Genomic DNA, 20622 nt, shown 5'->3' with positions numbered 1-20622 from the left:
GGATCAATGTGTTTTAATGTCAGCTATGTCAGCTATATCTTCTCCTGGCTCCAGCAGGTGAAAAAAACATTCCTGACGCTGCCGCTTACCGATGCTAATTGAATTAGCCCTGGGGATCAGTTAGCTAAAGAAATATACAGCTGCTAATTAAATTTCCCCTAATTAGGAATCATTTTAATTGTTTTGAATGTTTTAATTGTGTCATTAAAGTGTCCAAATACCCCCATACTTTAATCTATTTTTTTTTTAAAGCAGTTTCATTACATACTTTTCACATATAGCTTATGGGCACACAAAACCCCCAAGCAGTTTTTTCACCAACAAATATTGTCAATGTAAGCAGGAATAATGTGAATATTTTAAGTATAGTCCAAGATTAAGAGTCTTATTGATTTGTAGTTGAAAATGATCACTATTCCACTGGCTTATCATTCCCCGTAGATTGCTGCAGTTTATACTCCTTGCTAGAATCTTCCCTTTTCTGAAATACATTATTGCAACTTTGACATTTTCCAGAAATGATGATAGCTCAAGAGTATTTGCCGGCTGCTATGGGCCCCAAGTGCTTGTTAAAATGGTCTTTGTCAGCCTCTCTTCATTGCTTTTAATAATAGCTGGAGACCCTGGTCGCTATGCACTCAGCCTTCCCCATAGCACTGGATCAGCAATATGTAATATTGGTATGCTTTGCATGCCAGGGCCGGTTCATACCATTTGGCACTGCCCTCTGGTCTTTAAGCCCCCTGTGTTTGCTTTGGCATTTGATCGAATTGTAGAAATAGGAATAACATTGTCGGACACCATGAGTGTGGTATTGGTATGCATTCTCCAGATACCCATGGTATTAAATTTTTTTAATAAGTGGTTGCAATTTTTTTGCAGGGAAAATCACACATGAGGGAATTTTTTTTTATAAAAATCAGCATGCAGCATCAGGCAGACTGCCAGTAAATACAGTGTGTGCACATAGGGGCAGCAGTGTGAGCGATAAGGTAGTGCAGTGTGTGCGGGGATGAGGGTGTATGGTTAGACTGACTAGGTACTTCAAGGGCCTGGGGTGGACTATTATGTCATAAAGCCCTGCCCCTATTCCAAACAAAGGCCAGGAGAGTTCGGGGCTGAAATGGCGACAACTTACTGTATGTGTTTTTGGACATCTTAGCCCTGCCCCCTCCCCAAATCTCAGTGGTTTTCTGAATTCCGCCAGCCTAGAGGGGTGCAGAGAAATGGGCAGGAAGTGTGTACTTGCCCACCTTTCTGGGGGGCTGGACGGACCATCCAATTTTCAGAAAACTCTTGGCTCTATTGTGGGAGAGTTGGCAAGTATGGTGTAGCTTGGGCAGAAGTTTAATAGAGTGCATATAGTGCAGTGATTTTCAATCTTTTTCAAGTTGGGACACACCAAACAAGATTTTAAAATAGCCAAGGCACACCATCAGACCCCCAATGGGAAAAACACTTTGGCCCTCATAAAAAAAAAGAAAAATATTGGCCCCCATATGAAAAAACAATCACAAGTAGGCCCTTTCATATTACAAAAGTAACTCTATTTTGAGAGAAAGTTAAGCAAAGATGAATACTGTAACTCATTTAACCAGTGGGGGCTCCAGAGGTGGGGCTGTAGCACAGTTCTTTATTCAAATAGTGGAGTTCAACTAACTGCCAGTGATTTAGTTTGAAATGGTAATTGATAATTGGAGTGGCTCCCCTATTTGAATTTTGAACTGTGCTGCAGCCCCACCTCTGGAGCCACCACTGCATTTAACAGTACTAGGAACTAAGGCTACATGTTATACCTAATCCTAATAGTAGTATGGTAAATATTTCCCATCAATTAAGTTATCCTATTAAGCCAAATATTATATTGTCAGTGGCACACGCAGGATTTTTAGAGGGGGGGTTATCAAATATAATCCAAAATCTCCCACACAGCAGTGCACTGGAGTAAGTACAGGAGTCTGGGGGAGTGGTAACAGCCCTAAAAAGGTATTTTTATACAATGGATACTGTATAGAATATAGTATTAATATTTAACAGTACAGATGGTCTACAGTATAGGCGTTTTCAAACATTTAAATAATATAAGTACTGTAGTCAGGAAAAGGTTAAACATAAAATAAATAAATAAATAAATAAATACACAAACCTAATAGAACCAGTACTGCACTCTAAGCTCACAATCTCCCCCCTCATGGTAATGCTCCTGTCTCTTCTGGTCCATTGCGATGTTTGAGAGCTCAGATCCACACATACATTAAATGTGGTAGAAGAAGCTGGTACACTAGGCAGGTGCAGCAGCCCTGCTCTGCCCCTTACACTGCACGATGTGGTTGCAGCTCTATTGATCATATTATATACCAGCTATTGCTGTCATAATCTAAGGCACTTGCCAAGAGGAGGGTGTTTTCCGGGCAACCAGAAACCCCCCCTGCGTTTGCCTATGATTGTAGTCTTTGAGGCGGTGTTGCTGACAAAGAACTATGACAAAGCTACTACAGTAAAAGGATGGCCTTTTCTAGTTCCTTACCATAGGATACCTTGCCTGATGATTCAGGATGTCTAGTATGTGTGAAGTGAGAGTGAAGATGAGGAAAGAAGTCTAATTTCCAAATCAAATTATATTGGAATCTTACAAAATGGAAAACTCAAAACATAATGGAAAAGGTATGAAAATGAAAGGAGATACCTGCTAACAGCAGTAAAGAAGTTTTTTGTAGATAACCTTGATATTTGCATCAGTATCAAGTACCATATATAAATCATTTTATATATTCATGCTCTGGTGGTTAGATATATCGATATTATATCATATATCATATTTGCCTACCCTCCCGGAATGGCCAGAAAGCTACCGAAAATTGGGTCCTCCTCACAGCAGCCCAAAAAGGTGGGCAAGCCCCCCACATACCCATGGACACTCCGCATTTCCTCTGGTCTGCAGTTCAAATACCGTGACTCTGTGGAGAGGAGACAGAAATAGTAGTCAAGTATGATTGGTCCTACTGTACACCAACTGTTCATATAGATGTACCAACAGGAGGTAGAAATGTTATGTCGACCATGCACTATTATAATAATGTCGACATCAGACAAACAGACCCAGTTACATGCAGGGCCCATAAATGACATCTCAGATGAGGACCAAGCATCAGCAAGTGCTGCCTATGTTGAAGGGTATACACGTCGCCTAGTGTGTACCCATCTGAAATCTGTCTCTGAGTGTATGGCTGCTTTTTTTGTCATTACTGTGGAAAGTTTCCCAAACTATATAGCATACTGTACTTTGGAATTTGTTTATACAACAATAAAAAAAATGTGGTTTAATGTCATATTTTTAATGCTACAGTTACAGAACATCCGATCTCATCTCCTTTAATGAAAAGAAAAAAGAGAACAATAATAGTTTTTTTTTTTTGTCTGTAATATTTAGTTTTTACAATATGGTTGGAATTAACAACATACTATAACATTTTTATTATAAACCTATTTTCTCTAACGCAACACAGATGATGTAAACAGTGTGGTTTGAATTACATGTTGCCCCATACGTTTTTCAATGAATTGTCTTGAATTATTGCAGCTCATCTGGAAATTGGGGAAAGATTCCCATATAAGCTGAGGATTTAATTTGTAACCATTGTAACTAATTCCAAAGTGTCTACACATTAAAAGCAAAGATTTGCAAATATTAAAAACATGTGCTGCAAGAAAAGCAGTATGGGAACATGATACGCCTGTAAATACACCGTGAACATTTTTTGGAGATCGTTTATGAAGTGCAAAATCAGCTTTAAACTGTCACATATTTAGGAACATTCCTCACTGAATGGGGATCCAACATATCTATTCCCACCCTGCAACAGAACTTTAGAGTTGGCGGTCACGAGATTTCACCCTGTTCTTGTAATGACAAACATTCCGCATGTTCGTTTCACTTTAGAGAAGAAGCTCATTTCTAAGTACACCGAGCAATGCAATCAAAATATTACACACACGTAATGAAGGCAGCTGTGTTGTGCCTGTCCTCCTTTGAAAAATGTAAATGCACCTAAATCAAGAAGTACAGTATAAATACGTTGTTTAAGCCTATATTAGTATACAGGTGAAAAACTTGAGTTAAAGGGCTTATTTTTTTCTATGCTATTTATTCCGTTAACCTTCAGCTAAACTTCTACCTGGTTATGTTACAAGCAGCTCATCACTAGCAATGTTTAACTGTCCAAGGTGATTAAGATTGTTGAAACTACAGTAGACATTTCAGTCCTCGTGTACTCCATGGAGGCTTCATACCCTATCCCAAGATGGCCACAGAGATCTCTTCTGAGCACGTGCAGAGACTACAATTAACGATTTGTTTTAGCATCCCTGCACCACTATCAGTTTGCAGTATACAATCACTGGCTGGTAAGTTTTATGACACCCCGCTACACTTACTTGAAAACCAGCGTGCAACAGTGAGTACCTGACCTCTATCAATAAAACAACTACCTTCCTTAGCCTTTTTGCCATTTTGCTGAACTTATTTTGATACTTTTTGGGCAGTTCAAATTCCAAAATCAGTATCAGAACTTTGCTTTTGCTGTCTTCTCATGCATGTATTTTTTAGGGAATTTTCAGAAAATATTGGAATTCTGCTCAGGCCCGAAACTAGGGTTTTTGTCACCCTAGGGGGAAGCAGTAAGCACTGTCATATCCCTATGGATCAGCCCAAATCGGATGTGTTTGATGTTACCCTCGGGTCCTATGTGCAGTCCCGTATGCATTGGATCTGAGACGGTGGTCGGACTTGGTGCCCATCCGACCTCAGACTCGGCTCTCCTCCCGGCGGTGGGGAGCTGGGGTTGCATGTGATCGCATGCAAAAAGGACCGGGAAGGTCCATGCTATCCGATAAGGTCCTGGCAGCTCAAGGGGGTCTGAGAGCCCATGCACTGCTGCAAAACATCCCAGTAGTGCGTGGGTACCTTTAGCCACACACAGGCAGTGGGGGTAGCATGAGACAGCCTGTGGCCCTTGTATAACAGCCAGCATATACTACTTAATTTCCCCCGTCCCCTCCTCTCCCGACACCAGTGCTAACCTCTACTAAACTGTCCTCACTGGCTTCTGCTCTGGTACCAATGTCTTCATGGCATTGGTACCTAGTTGGGTAGAAAGGTGCATATGTGACTTCATTTTAATGAGGTTTTCTCCATGTGCTGTGATCTGGAACACATATAGCTACGTGTTCCAGATCACAGCACATGGTAGCACAGATACTGATAGTACAGATACTGCTTTACTTTCTTTTGTTACTTTTCTTATGAGTTCCATCAGAGTGCATCATTTGTTACAGGGGACAGAACACAGTGCACCACTCATATATTAAGAACAATATGAAAATGTTTAAAAAACATTAACTGTTGGTAGATCTTGAGGACTTGACATGGTTACCCCTGTACTTAGCATGGGAAAAATATGTGGTGGGATGTATCAGAGTCCGAGTTCTCCAGAGGTGCGGGTTGCCGGCAGAGCAACCGGCTGCACCTCTGGTGTACTCAGACGCTATTACATCCTGCACATTGAGTGGTGTGAGATAAAGTACCAACCTATCATGTATTGAGATGCATTTGAAAAATGACCTGATTGGCGGGTACTTTATTTCTCTCCACTTTATCTCTCGCCAAGGCTTAGTAAACAGATTTAGATTGCAGGTTCTTGCAGACAGAGACATCAATTACTACTGTATTATATACTCATGTGTTCTTAATGCCTCTATTTAGAACATTCTTTTTCGTGTGTGAAATGCGTTGGTTATTTCCATAACTTGTTTCATGTGAGGTACGATGTTGATGACTAAAGGTCAACCGAGGCTAGAATATCAATAGACATTATAGGGCGTGGATTTAATTGTTGAAGATGTCTTCTGGCAAGACAAACAAATACATACTTGTGCTGTGCATCTATGTATGGTTCTAATAAATATGGATTTATGTCCTGTCCTCTGAATATGCATTGTACATATTTCATAGTATTAACAAACCACTGTTGCATTTCTTTTTTTAAGACTGCGTAATAAAAATGTATTTTATGTTTATTACTTGGCACTAATGTAGACACATGTTCTTCATTTATGACTGTCTCATTCATGTGTTCTTAGTGCAATAAAGAGTTTTGAAATGAAAATTGGAACAATGATCTTGTCAGTCCTAATTCTCCTACAAACACAATCATGGTATTGTGTGAATTTCCATTCTATCCTAAATATTACATTTAACTTTAAACAAAATATATATTTACATGTAGATAGGCTGTAACAGGATTTCTCACTTACTGTAGGACTCTATTTACCAAATAGAGAAAGGCAAATTCTCCAGAGAAAGGCTATCTCCAATTTATTAATGTTTTATTTCTCAACAAATATTTTTTTTACTAAATAACTTTCTACTGTCTTGAGCTATGGGACTGTGTTCAGCGGTTGCCGGATGGGGTCCGGACAGTTGGGATCCCGACAGGCATTCACCCGATGTCGGGATCCCAACTGTCAAAACACCGACAGCTGTGTTCCCGACAGCCACCCACTATTTTCCCTTGTGGGGGTCTATGACCCCCATAGAGGGTGAATAGCGAGCCACCGTGCCCACAATGTAGCGAGCCACCGTGCCCGCAAGGAGCTTATTTGCACTCACCATGCTGTCTGGGTCTGGCCAGTCGGGATCCCGACGTCGGGATAATAACTGTCGGGATCCCAACTGTCAGACCCCTATACCACACCCCTATTTAGCAATCTTTGACACATTTTTAAGTAAACCCTGTACTCAGCATAGGGTTGATGGGGAAGATAACGCAATTCGTTTCTTTTTTTGTACCCATCTCACAACTTATCACCTTGGCATTGCTCTCTACAGCTCTTTAACATTTTTTGCTATCTAGCATGCATAAAAACGTTAGCAATCTCAATCAAAGATTCCTTTATTTATTATTGTTCATTCTAGCGATAATTTTGTTGGGAGCCAATTAACTTACCAATATATTTTTGGATTGTGGGAGGAAACCGGAGTAGCTGGAGTAAACCCACGCAAGCACGGGGAGAATATAAACTCTGCACAGTTAGGTCCATGGTGGGAATTGTATAGGATGGTTACCGCAATCTGCGCACTTTACAAAAGTTGAGCAGCACCTCTGTAGGGTCCCCTGTTAGGTGGGACCAGAGTGTTAGAGATACAGAGGGGGAGGGGGGGGGGGTTCAGAGGGTGCTCTAAATGAATCAACAATTGTTTAAGAAACATTTAATAAAATACGGTATTCATCTACATAATCCAGTGGCATTCAATGGAATATTTACGTTCACAGGTGTCAGACGTCAAGGTCAACATATAAACGCATGCAGCCCAACGCTTTTCGTCACAATGGTGACTTCATCAGGGGCAAAACACACACAGCCAACATTTTAAATTACAATAAGCCATAATGAATTACATATTCACAAAATTCATAAAATCAATACAATATATTCTAAAAGGTAAGTACACCACAGCCAACACATTCATCAGTGGTGTACTTAGCTTTTAGAATATATTGTATTGATTTTATGAATTTTATGAATATGTAATTCATTATGGCTTATAATACATATATATATATATATATATATATATATATATATATTACATTTATGATACAGACGGCGGCACTCGCTGGACTATACAGATCACTCCACAATCACAAAGGTTATGTTTAGCTTTTGGATTTTACTCCTACATCAGAACAATACATATACACAACTTTTCTGCCTTCATACAAACACATGTACAAGTGCTCCCCTGCCTCATGGTGATTACTAATAAAAAATGTTTAAATGTTAGCGGGTCACAAGAACAGGAAAAAGGAAAATGGCAAATAAACAGGAATTATCCAATATACACACAGGCGGCGGCATATGAGCATAATTATATTATATCATGAGATCCATTATGCTATGTCTTAGCTTACACAATTGCATACCACATCCAAAGTATGTGCACATACTGTGTGTTTATACTCAGCGCATTCAACTCAAGGGCTCAAAGCAGGGAATAATATCTACTGGGCAAAATCCCCCCATATAATAATCAGCCACAGAAGCATTATTGATGGCTTGCAATTAACTGATTCAAACTTGCAGTGGAGGAGAGGTGCCGCTTTGGGAGCAGGAGCCTGGTGGCAGATGACTCTATTGTCTCCAAGAGTTAAGCCTCTGGCTCAGCATCTCTCTCACCCTGCTCTTCTACCTGCTGCACACTGGGCCCTATTCTGATTGAGTCGGACAGTTGCGTATTTCGGACGGGCACCGAGTGTTCTTAACCCTGCCTATCGTATGGATCACGCCATATGAATGCGGTGGGATGCCAAGCGAATGGACCGTGAGTGGATGTTTCATGAGAACACCCACTTGCTGGCCTGTGGGAACCTCCCCCATCCTTCAATGGTCGTCGACCATCAAATGATGGACCGAGTGGTCAGGCAGCCGCGAGTGCTCCAGACCACTCAGACAGTTGTCCGTGTGAAGGCAGGGATATGAGCGGGCAGCTGACATCCAGCTATGTCAGCTGTCCACCCCCCACATGTGTTTCAGGACGCCAGTGAAACGTGGGGCGTACACATATGGTAATGCAAAGCATTGGCCGGCCGCACACGTAGCCGTCCGACTCAATCAGAATATGGGCCACTGCCTCTCTTGCTCTCCATGCAGACTCGACTCCTCTGGGCTCGACTTCTTATCCAGGAGCCAATCCAGGTACCTTATGGGCTTCCCTCTGCTGGGACACTGATCACACATCCCTGGGACCTTGTGCCCTCCAGCTCCTGTTCCCCCATCTCCTAGCAACAGGTAAGGGGTATTAACCCCTACAGCCTACCCCCCAACATAACCCATTGCAGTCAGTACACAATGCTCTGCTCCTGGACTTCCCAGGTAATGTATGATTGCCAGCACCTGTGAGGAACTAGGTAATTGACGAGAAGGGTGTTTCAACACAGGTGATGACAATCATACATTACCATGGACGTCCAGGAGCAGAGCATTGTGTACCGAATTGGGGGGGGGGGGGGGGGGGGGGCGAAGGGCACAGCCACAGTAATGCATTGTGTGACAGGCATAACTACACAGTTAGCAAATGCAAATAATTATATTTGGAAAAATAATAATTATGGTTATAGCGAAAGAGGAGGATAAAAATAGCTATACATTTCATACAATATATTCCAATATGCTGGAAAGAACCAGTCATCAAATTACCCAGCAAATGTCAGATGTTTCCTAACTATTTAAACCATCAATCAAAAGCACAATTAGACTGTTTGTTTTAAATCAAGGCTAACCTGAGAACACAATGAATATGTAATCATTGCAGGGCAATTAAATTGTCAATCATCCTTTAATTTAATCAGCCATAAAATATTCTTCCCCTTTCTTAAACTGAAAAAGGATTATTATTTTAATTTAGACAGAACAGTCTGACAATATTTTCTATCCATTTTATACAATGTGGGTAGGGAGTGGCACAGGTAAAGGCATGAATTTGATAATAATGATAACGTACGTTTAACGGATGTAACCAACGTGGATACCACTAATAAACAAATGTAGAGTGGTGTTTGGTTGGTGGTGCTCCCAAAGTGTTCAGCTCGGTAACTGAAAAAAAGGGGGGTCACAATGTGACAGAAAAAGGAAGAACAAAAAGGCTTTTTGGGGCACACTTTACTGAAAATTGGTTGTGAAATTTAATACATAACTTTTAATGGATATTTAAAGCTAAAACAAAATGTACACAAAAAATTATTATTACACATCATAGATAGCCTGTGTTAATCAAGGCACTTAGTGGCGAAAATAACAAAGGCAAATTTATGCTCACTTGGTGGTCAACCGATACATCGAGAGATACATAATGTCTCAATTGGTATGAAAACAAACGGAGCAGAAAAGGGGTTCAAAGACGCATAACACTTGCCCCCTGCTGCTGATGTTGGTATTGTTCCCGGTACAGAGAAAAAATTATTATAGAAAGAAAAGAATAGAAGACTCCCTTATTCGAACAGAGGTGTATCTGCTGTCCACGTTTGATTACAGCAACTGGTATTCCCAAACGGTCTCCCAGAGAGGTACTAGCCAGTCCAATCACTGCTTAGCTGCTGAGTGCGGGATGGAAATCAGGCGGACCAGTGATGTATGGCCGTATTTAGCACAGACGAGAGTACCGCAATGCCTTATAATGGGAAGCCAGAGTGTGCTTCTGCTTTTTGTTCAGAAGATACTCTACCACCCTGTTGCTTTGTGCATTGCAGGGGGATCAAGTCCGCTGGAACAAATGAGAGAGTCACGGAGATTTAAGGGAGTAATAGAAAACAGATGAATGGATATCAATGACACCTCTTCTGCTGTCCACCATCAATCACAGATGTCAAATGGCAGATGAGAGAGATAGTGGTCATAGATTAAGCCAGTCAGAAATAGAAAAAAGTCCCAAGACTTGGTCTCAAAAAAATGAGGAATTGTACCCTTATCTCCACTCCGGGAGCAGTACAGGTGGTGTCAGTATTAATTGCACTGATCACCACTCTATGCCGTAGGGATAGTTTGATGAGAAGTAAGGTTTATCAGTACGTGGAGTGCGTATTCACAAAATAGTAACTATTCACAAAATTGGTAAATATTTACCCAAATGGTCACTAATAAACATGTACATTAGCACAAATATCTGACTTTGAGGTAGTCAGAGTTGTCTGGGGTGTGACCAGGGTTTAATAGAGGAGACAACAGTCACGAACAGTCCTGACAAGTAAATGATTTGTAAGTAGTCAGGGAAATTACATTTGCAGCTAAAGTATTTGTGAAAACACTGTCAGACTTAACACAAGTAAATCTCCTTTTGAATAGAAAAGGCAGAATAATTATCATGTATAAAGTTTGTTCAGTCTGATATTTTAGGGCAATTTTAGCGTGAATAAATAATTAGGGTTGTGCACATCCAGGGGAGCAGACAACAGTGTCATAGATTGAGCACACAAGGCAAAATATTAATCACATATAAAGTTGCACATGTACAGGTTGGTCAGTCTGGTACTTTAGAGCAATTAGCATAAATAATTAATTAAGGCAGCGTACAACCAAGGGGGCATACAGCAAAGCCAAAGATTAAACAAGCAATTGGTGCAATAAATAATGATGCTCAATTAGCGCAAGGTCTGATGATGAGGATACCAGTGTGCAATACACTGCTAGTTAGCAAAAACCTGATGTGGCTATCAAAAAACAATTAGATACAATCGGAGCTACGTTAACAAAAGGCAGAGTGTTTATCACATACAAAGTTGCACATGTACAAGTTAGCCAGTCTTGTACTTTGGGGCAATTAGCGCAAATAATTATTTTGGTGCAGCGCACATCCAGGGGGGCAGACAGCCTCAAATGGCGCAGGGTCTGATGATAAATAACACCAGTGTAAAGAACACTGCTGGTTAGCAAATACCTGCTGTGGCTATCAAAAGACAATTAAATACATTCGGAGCTACGTTAATGTGGCTATGACTGGCTGCTGGAAAAGGCTGTGGGTAGCCGCTGGTAATGCCGGCTGCCGCGGCTGAGTCCACGCTGCATATACCTACATTCACATTCAGTGAAATGTCGGTGCAGGCTGTGGTCTCCAAGCCGGGCTAAGCAGCAAAGTTTTACCTGCCCAGGAGATGTGAAGATCAGCTGATTGTCAGTCTGGGCGCTTGTGCAGTAGTAGCGTCCAGGGTTTAGAGAAGCAGGGACAGCATAAAGTTGTGCCGGGACTCGGCAGGAGGAGGGGGCGTGTCAGAGGCGTGTACCTCTTACACGTGTTTCGCCGGTAGGCTTGATCACAGATGACGTGTGTGACACACGTCATCTGTGATCAAGCCTACCGGCGAAACACGTGTAAGAGGTACACGCCTCTGACACGCCCCCTCCTCCTGCCGAGTCCCGGCACAACTTTATGCTGTCCCTGCTTCTCTAAACCCTGGACGCTACTACTGCACAAGCGCCCAGACTGACAATCAGCTGATCTTCACATCTCCTGGGCAGGTAAAACTTTGCTGCTTAGCCCGGCTTGGAGACCACAGCCTGCACCGACATTTCACTGAATGTGAATGTAGGTATATGCAGCGTGGACTCAGCCGCGGCAGCCGGCATTACCAGCGGCTACCCACAGCCTTTTCCAGCAGCCAGTCATAGCCACATTAACGTAGCTCCGAATGTATTTAATTGTCTTTTGATAGCCACAGCAGGTATTTGCTAACCAGCAGTGTTCTTTACACTGGTGTTATTTATCATCAGACCCTGCGCCATTTGAGGCTGTCTGCCCCCCTGGATGTGCGCTGCACCAAAATAATTATTTGCGCTAATTGCCCCAAAGTACAAGACTGGCTAACTTGTACATGTGCAACTTTGTATGTGATAAACACTCTGCCTTTTGTTAACGTAGCTCCGATTGTATCTAATTGTTTTTTGATAGCCACATCAGGTTTTTGCTAACTAGCAGTGTATTGCACACTGGTATCCTCATCATCAGACCTTGCGCTAATTGAGCATCATTATTTATTGCACCAATTGCTTGTTTAATCTTTGGCTTTGCTGTATGCCCCCTTGGTTGTACGCTGCCTTAATTAATTATTTATGCTAATTGCTCTAAAGTACCAGACTGACCAACCTGTACATGTGCAACTTTATATGTGATTAATATTTTGCCTTGTGTGCTCAATCTATGACACTGTTGTCTGCTCCCCTGGATGTGCACAACCCTAATTATTTATTCACGCTAAAATTGCCCTAAAATATCAGACTGAACAAACTTTATACATGATAATTATTCTGCCTTTTCTATTCAAAAGGAGATTTACTTGTGTTAAGTCTGACAGTGTTTTCACAAATACTTTAGCTGCAAATGTAATTTCCCTGACTACTTACAAATCATTTACTTGTCAGGACTGTTCGTGACTGTTGTCTCCTCTATTAAACCCTGGTCACACCCCAGACAACTCTGACTACCTCAAAGTCAGATATTTGTGCTAATGTACATGTTTATTAGTGACCATTTGGGTAAATATTTACCAATTTTGTGAATAGTTACTATTTTGTGAATACGCACTCCACGTACTGATAAACCTTACTTCTCATCAAACTATCCCTACGGCATAGAGTGGTGATCAGTGCAATTAATACTGACACCACCTGTACTGCTCCCGGAGTGGAGATAAGGGTACAATTCCTCATTTTTTTGAGACCAAGTCTTGGGACTTTTTTCTATTTCTGACTGGCTTAATCTATGACCACTATCTCTCTCATCTGCCATTTGACATCTGTGATTGATGGTGGACAGCAGAAGAGGTGTCATTGATATCCATTCATCTGTTTTCTATTACTCCCTTAAATCTCCGTGACTCTCTCATTTGTTCCAGCGGACTTGATCCCCCTGCAATGCACAAAGCAACAGGGTGGTAGAGTATCTTCTGAACAAAAAGCAGAAGCACACTCTGGCTTCCCATTATAAGGCATTGCGGTACTCTCGTCTGTGCTAAATACGGCCATACATCACTGGTCCGCCTGATTTCCATCCCGCACTCAGCAGCTAAGCAGTGATTGGACTGGCTAGTACCTCTCTGGGAGACCGTTTGGGAATACCAGTTGCTGTAATCAAACGTGGACAGCAGATACACCTCTGTTCGAATAAGGGAGTCTTCTATTCTTTTCTTTCTATAATAATTTTTTCTCTGTACCGGGAACAATACCAACATCAGCAGCAGGGGGCAAGTGTTATGCGTCTTTGAACCCCTTTTCTGCTCCGTTTGTTTTCATACCAATTGAGACATTATGTATCTCTCGATGTATCGGTTGACCACCAAGTGAGCATAAATTTGCCTTTGTTATTTTCGCCACTAAGTGCCTTGATTAACACAGGCTATCTATGATGTGTAATAATAATTTTTTGTGTACATTTTGTTTTAGCTTTAAATATCCATTAAAAGTTATGTATTAAATTTCACAACCAATTTTCAGTAAAGTGTGCCCCAAAAAGCCTTTTTGTTCTTCCTTTTTCTGTCACATTGTGACCCCCCTTTTTTTCAATATTTTCTATCCAGTAACAAGTAATTGTTTAAATCCACCCTTTACTATCTATGAAAATGTAAAATTGGGTAACTGCCTCCAGTAACTGATGGGTCTCTCTTCAGGGGAGGTTCATTGTGGACTATGGGACTGATTCATACTTGCACGCATGGGGTATAACTGTGATTGTGGGTCCTCTGTCGACCATTCTGCTTAAAGCTGGGTACACACTGGAGCAATGTTGGGTCGATTTTCCTTTTTGTAATGATAAATCACTTACATCGCTAGGTGTGTACTGGCAGGGCCGGTGTAAGGCTTCACAGCACCCTAGGCAAAACTTCAACATATTGCCACCAATACCCACTTTCCAACCCCTTAAGGCATACTTGACAAACTTTTTGGAATGGCAGGGAGGCTCCCAAAAAAATTGGATGGTCCTCCCAGCCCCACCTCGGGAAGGTGGGCAATTTTCCCTGCTTTCCCCTGCTTTGCCACCCACAACAGAGTACAAGGAGGAGGGGGCAGCAAAGTAGGGAAGTATTCCTCAAGGGAAAGTGTGGAGGTACTTAATGCCACCTGCATTAAGTACAAGGATCCTTAATTTTTGATAGGCAGGCTTGGTGGCGCCCCCCCCCCCCCCCCCAGAGCCTGGTGCCCTAGGCAGCTGCCTATAGCTGCCTAATGGTAGAGCCGGCCCTGTGTACAGGTGATTGCATGCTCCCACGGTCACTAGTGATGGATGATAGGTGTGATGTGCTGCACAGCAAACCTAGCGATGTTGCTAGTGACCTAATTTGTGCAAACGGAGGGTGGAACATAATGTATGTAGGAATAAAAAAAGCTTATTCTGGTTGGTTCAGATGGATGTGTATTTTCGGACAGGAACCGAGTGTTCTTAGCTCCGCCTACTGTATGGATCGCTCACACCGTCAATATGCGTTAAGACGCCGACTGAACGGAACGCGAGTGGATTTTTCATGTGAACACCTCCTCCATGCTGGACCGAGTGGTCAGGCAGCACCGAGTGCTCCAGACCACTCGGGCATTTCTCCGTGCAAACGCAGGGATATGGGCAGGCAGCTGGCATCCGGCTATGTCATATGTCCGCCCCCCACACATGTGTCACAGCCGGATTACCATACGTACGCCCAGCGGTTTCATGGGAACGCCCATGAAACGCAAGGCTTACGCATATGGTAATGAGCCCAAACAGCCCTTCACGCCCCTCTCCACCCCCTGTTCGTATTGTTCCAACCGATCTTTTTCTGTACAGCTGAGCTGTGGGTACCAGCCATGTTGGTCACATACATTCAGGCATACAGGAGGCACCTAGTCGGCAGAGCAGAAAGTAGTGTGGCATGTGATCTGTAGTTTATCTACAAATCCCATAAAGGATTGCACCCTTTACAATGGACTGCACTTGGGTTACTCCTGACAGCTTCTCTGGAAATAGGTTGCTAGTTAACCAGTAGAGACATACTGTAGATCAAGAGGATACAGACATGGGGACTACTGCCTGTACTGTATGTGTTAAATGCCGGCAAAGTGAATAATAACCACTGGTGGCTGGGAGAGAATATCAGCTAAAATCCTTCCATTCTCTCAGTAGATTCAGCTTCAGTAGGTGACTCCTACCCATTCCCAAAAACAACAAACCAGTTAAATCTAAAATCAAGCGGACTAAAGGACCTTGCCCGTCCATTAACCCTAACCACCACCCACCTCCCGAAGCATAAGCCTAAAAAACATCTTAGTGCAATTATCAGTCCTCACACTCATAATTCCTACCCCCCATAGTCCTCCCCTCTTGAATCCCACCCACCCACAGCCTAACCCTAACCACCCCCCTGATGCAATCAGTGCTTCTACTCATAATACCCCCCCAGACCCACCTACCCCTAAACATCCCCCTGGTGCATTCAGGCTTTCCTTCATGATTCCTGCCTCCCACACCCTAACCACCCCCTGGTGTGCTCAGTCCTTCCCCTCATGATTCCCATTCCCCAACGCCTAACCCTAACCACCAGGGCCATTTCTGGAATATTTGTCTCCCAGTGCGAGCAGTTAAAATTGCCCCCCCCCCCCCCCCCCCATTTTTTTGCATGTCAGAAAGAGGGTGTGGACTCCTGGAAATGGGTGTGGACTTGGAGGGGGGATACAAATCCCAAAGTGGCAGGGGCTAACAGAGAGCCTTCCAATAGCTGGACAGCCACTGCATATCTCTGGAAATGTTGTAGTAGGCCGTGAGTGTAAATAATGTAACAGTAGATAAAATGGAGTCTGTTGGGGAGATATAGAACGTAAGCGACAGCAGGGACTCATCCCTGGGTAAGGATGACACAGGACATGGCCTGCACTGACCCAGTTGCACAGCTCATCCGTCTGTAGAAATAGCACTGCCAACCACCCCCTGCTGTGCTCAGTCCTTCCTCAGTCTTGTAGCAGGACCTGCATATACATATATGCTGAGTGTTATGCTGTGTACACACGGTCCGATTTCCTTTACGATGTTGACGATATAGTCAACATCGGATCGGCATCGGATCAACATCGGATGCAGATCGCAAGGGTTTTAACCCTTGCGATCCCGATCCGATCCCGATGCGCGTTCACGTATCGGAAGCCAGAAAGTCTTGGCGGCCTTGTCTATATAGTGCAGATCTGCACTATATAGTCAAGATAGGATGCAAATCGGATGTGCCTTAAGATCCTATCCACGATCCTATCTGATCAGATAGTGGATAGGATCTTAAGGCACATCTAACGTGTGTACACACCATTAGTCTGTGGGACTGTGTTTGGGGCGCAGGGCTCTTTGGGCTGCTGTTGCTGGGCTGCTCCATGGCATCATATCATACACTTTCCATCACCCCTTTAGTTTGTTTAATATATATGTAGCACCCTTCACATTTATTATTACCTCTTACTTAGGTAAGTCTTATCACATATAATTTCCCCTATCCCTTTTACTTTCACTTCAAGTTCACACTAATGTGGTGCCATGGGGTGGCTCTGCTGGGCTGGCCTGGGGGGTCCTGTGCCCTGGACCTGTCTCAGAGTAGTGTTAGGGACTTGTCCTATTGAGGTAACCTAGACGCTGTGGACAAGCCCATAATAATGGCCATCATTATGCTAATAACCTCCAATGCAATATAGCAAAGATATTAAAAGGTCTAGCATTTATATTTAGTGTGCACCTGCAAACTCCTCCTCCTGCTTGCTGCACTACAGGTCTCAGCAGGTAGCACCTCATATGTCCAGGGTGTGCAGTTTAGGGCCCCTCCCCCTATGTACTATATATTGTGTATTCATACACACTGTAAGGAACTAGAGACGCCTTCCTCCTTAACTAGCACCCCACCCACCTGTCCCAGATTTTTTTTAATCAGGTTGGAGTCCCAACATTCAAGACTGCACACCTCAGCTTGGCACTATGAGGATAAGTCCTACTATACATATATGCTGAGTGTTAGTCTGTGGGACGGTGTTTGGGGCGCAGGGCTCTTTGGGCTGCTGTTGCTGGGCTGCTCCATGGCATCATATCGTACACTTTCCATCACCCCTTTAGTTTATTTAATATATATGTAGCACCCTTCACATTTATTATTACCTCTTACTTAGGTAAGTCTTATCACATATAATTTCCCCTATCCCTTTTACTTTCACTTCAATTTCACACTAATGTGGTGCCATGGGGTGGCTCTGCTGGGCTGGCCTGGGGGGTCCTGTGCCCTGGACCTGTCTCAGAGTAGTGTTAGGGACTTATCCTATTGAGGTAACCTGGACGTGGTGGACAAGCCCATAATAATGGCCATCATTATGCTAATAACCTCCAATGCAATATAGCAAAGATATTAAAAGGTCTAGCATTTATATTAAGTGTGCACCTGCAAACTCCTTCTCCTGCTTGCTGCACTACAGGTCTCAGCAGGTAGCACCTCATATGTCCAGGGTGTGCAGTTTAGGGCCCCTCCCCCTATGACACAGGACATGGCCTGCACTGACCCAGTTGCACGGCTCATCCGTCTGTAGAAATAGCACTGCCAACCACCCCCTGCTGTGCTCAGTCCTTCCTCAGTCTTGTAGCAGGACCTGAAACTTTGTAATGTTTTTTGAATATTCAGCAATTAAAAAAATTCAAAATTAGGTACAGTGTTTGTTTATTAATTCAGACAGCTGTGTTTACAGTTTCTTTGAAAATTGGCAGCCTGCCAGAGTCCACGTCCTGAGTCAGTGTTTACTTTAAATGTGAAACTTGGCTGCTTTCCACACTCTGTGCTTAATCTGTGTAATGCTGTGTACACACTGTCCGATCGGATCGGCATCGGATCGGCATCGGATGCAGATCGCAAGGGTTTTAACCCTTGCGATCCCGATCCGATCGCGATGCGCACTCACGTATCGGAAGCCAGAAAGTCTTGGCTGCCTTGTCTATATAGTGCAGATCTGCACTATATAGTCAAGATAGGATGCAAATCGGATGTGCCTTAAGATCCTATCCACGATCTTATCTGATCAGATCGTGGATAGGATCTTAAGGCACATCTAACGTGTGTACACACCATAACTGTACATTATCGGTGAAATAGCGCGGTGGGGGGGGGGTGTTTGCGCTGCAGTAGCGTCACAGTCACAAACAGCAGCTGTAGTTGCAAACTGCGTCTAGTTGGCCGCAGTCAGAATTTGACTCCCAGTCACAGTTGCGTTCCAGTCACAAACACACTTTACACGCCACCCCGAAGCGTGGCGAGCGGACGCGGTATGCATCCGACCAACCTTTTCATACCCCCACTATCCACGTTGGCGTGCAGTTGATTTTATATAGTGTGGCAAGCGCAGCGAGCCACCGTGCCCGAAGTGTGGCGAGGGGACGCGGATTACTTCACATGTATTCCGCGGCCCCTTGCCAAGCTTCGGGCTCGGTGGCTCGTTGCGCTCGCCACACTATATAAAATCAACTCCACGCTGATGTGTATATGAAAAGGTCGGTCCTCTCCTTTCCACGCCATGCTTCGGGGTGGCGAGGAGAGTGTGTTTGTGACTGGGACGCAACTGTGACTGGGACTCAAATTCTGACTGCGGCCAACTAGACGCAGTTTGCAACTACAGCCGCTGTTTGTGACTAGGGCCCTACTGCAGTGCAAAAAAAAAACGATATTTCACCAATAATGTACCTTAGTACAGTTACACAGATTAAGCACAGAGTGAGCACGCGCTAGCCTAGTACAGTGTACGAGTCTGGAAACCTGCCAAGTTTCACAGTTATAGTGTGTACAGGCGGTAAGATTTGGCTTCCGATGTTCCCGATATAGTGAACATCGAAAGCCATATCGCATGCTTTTTTAGGGCTTGCGAGCCCGATGCGCTGCCGATGCGCGCTCCCGTGTGAGCGCAAATCGGCAGCCAGATAGAGAGGGCAGGCAACACTATATAGTACAGATCTGCACTATATAGTGTAAATGATGCCCCTCTAGCATGCCATGAGATGCGAGTCCCGATGCGATCTGATCGCATCGGGACTCACATCTCACGGCAGGGACTGCCGTGTGTACACACCTTTAAAGTAATCACAGACTCTGGCAAGCTGCCAATTTTCAAAGAACCATTCAACACAGCTATCTGGATTCATAAACAAACACTGGCGCCGTGAAACTGCACAAGTACCCAAAATGACATCATTTATTTTATTTATTTATTTTCAGTTTCTTATATAGCACAGCAGATTCCATTGCTCTTTACAATTGTAGATTATATATAACAAACTGGGTAACAACAGACAGACTTGGTGGTAAGAGGGCCCTGCTGTCACCGTACAATCTATAGGGACATAATGCATAATTTCACTCGCCACAGGAATATCATAGTTTGTGGTGGGAATATGTAGTGGTGATGTTTACTAAAAATCATGTAGCTTTTAGAAGCAAATTTATACTGTATCCAATCTATTACAAAATGGCCATATGTCTCAGGGTTGCCAGAGAAGCCCGGAGAGGAGACTGTCAGCAGCACTTCGGGGGGCGGGGCCTGACGTAGACATCAGAAAGCCCCGTCCCCGTACTGCAATTAATGTGTGTGGGCCCCATGGATCCCGTGGGTCAGTGTACACAGCACACACCACCCATTATAAATACGCCAGTGGTCACTAAGCTTTGTGTAAGCTCTCTATTGGCTTTATGTGACGTAAGTCTTAAAGACTACATTTGCACATTTTCAGAAAAGCAATTAAAGCAAGAGTTTCAGAAAGTACAGTTAAATGAATATTTCATGATGTTTATTGATTGTTTTTTCCCATGTAGAATGCTATCACAAGCACTTTTTATACAGCATGTGCCTGATGTGACATTGTACTGTAAACAGTATACTATAAGCTGATAGCTACCCTATAAGTATTAACTCTATGGATGCCGGAAGAGTTCACGCAGTGGCGTAAGTTCGTCCCAGTTGCCCGGAGGCAAGATGTGTATTGCCCCCACCACACACACAAAACCTTATATAAAGTTTATACTGAATGTCTGTTATGAAATATAACAGGCATAT

The 20622-nt window shown here is 43.3% G+C and overlaps 2 pseudogenes; one reads left to right on the top strand and one right to left on the bottom strand.

Moving 5' to 3' along the window:
- Nucleotides 1–10080: 10080 nt before the first annotated feature.
- LOC146039927 (5S ribosomal RNA) lies at nucleotides 10081–10200 on the bottom strand (annotated as a pseudogene).
- A 3357-nt stretch (nucleotides 10201–13557) lies between these two features.
- On the top strand, nucleotides 13558–13677 carry LOC146039926 (5S ribosomal RNA; annotated as a pseudogene).
- The last annotated feature ends 6945 nt before the right edge of the window (nucleotides 13678–20622 follow it).

Source organism: Crinia signifera, chromosome 9 (genome assembly GCF_055691185.1).
Source record: "Crinia signifera chromosome 9, ASM5569118v1, whole genome shotgun sequence".
In the NCBI taxonomy this organism is placed as follows: Eukaryota; Metazoa; Chordata; class Amphibia; order Anura; family Myobatrachidae; genus Crinia; species Crinia signifera.
This window is presented reverse-complemented; position numbering and strand designations above follow the sequence as displayed.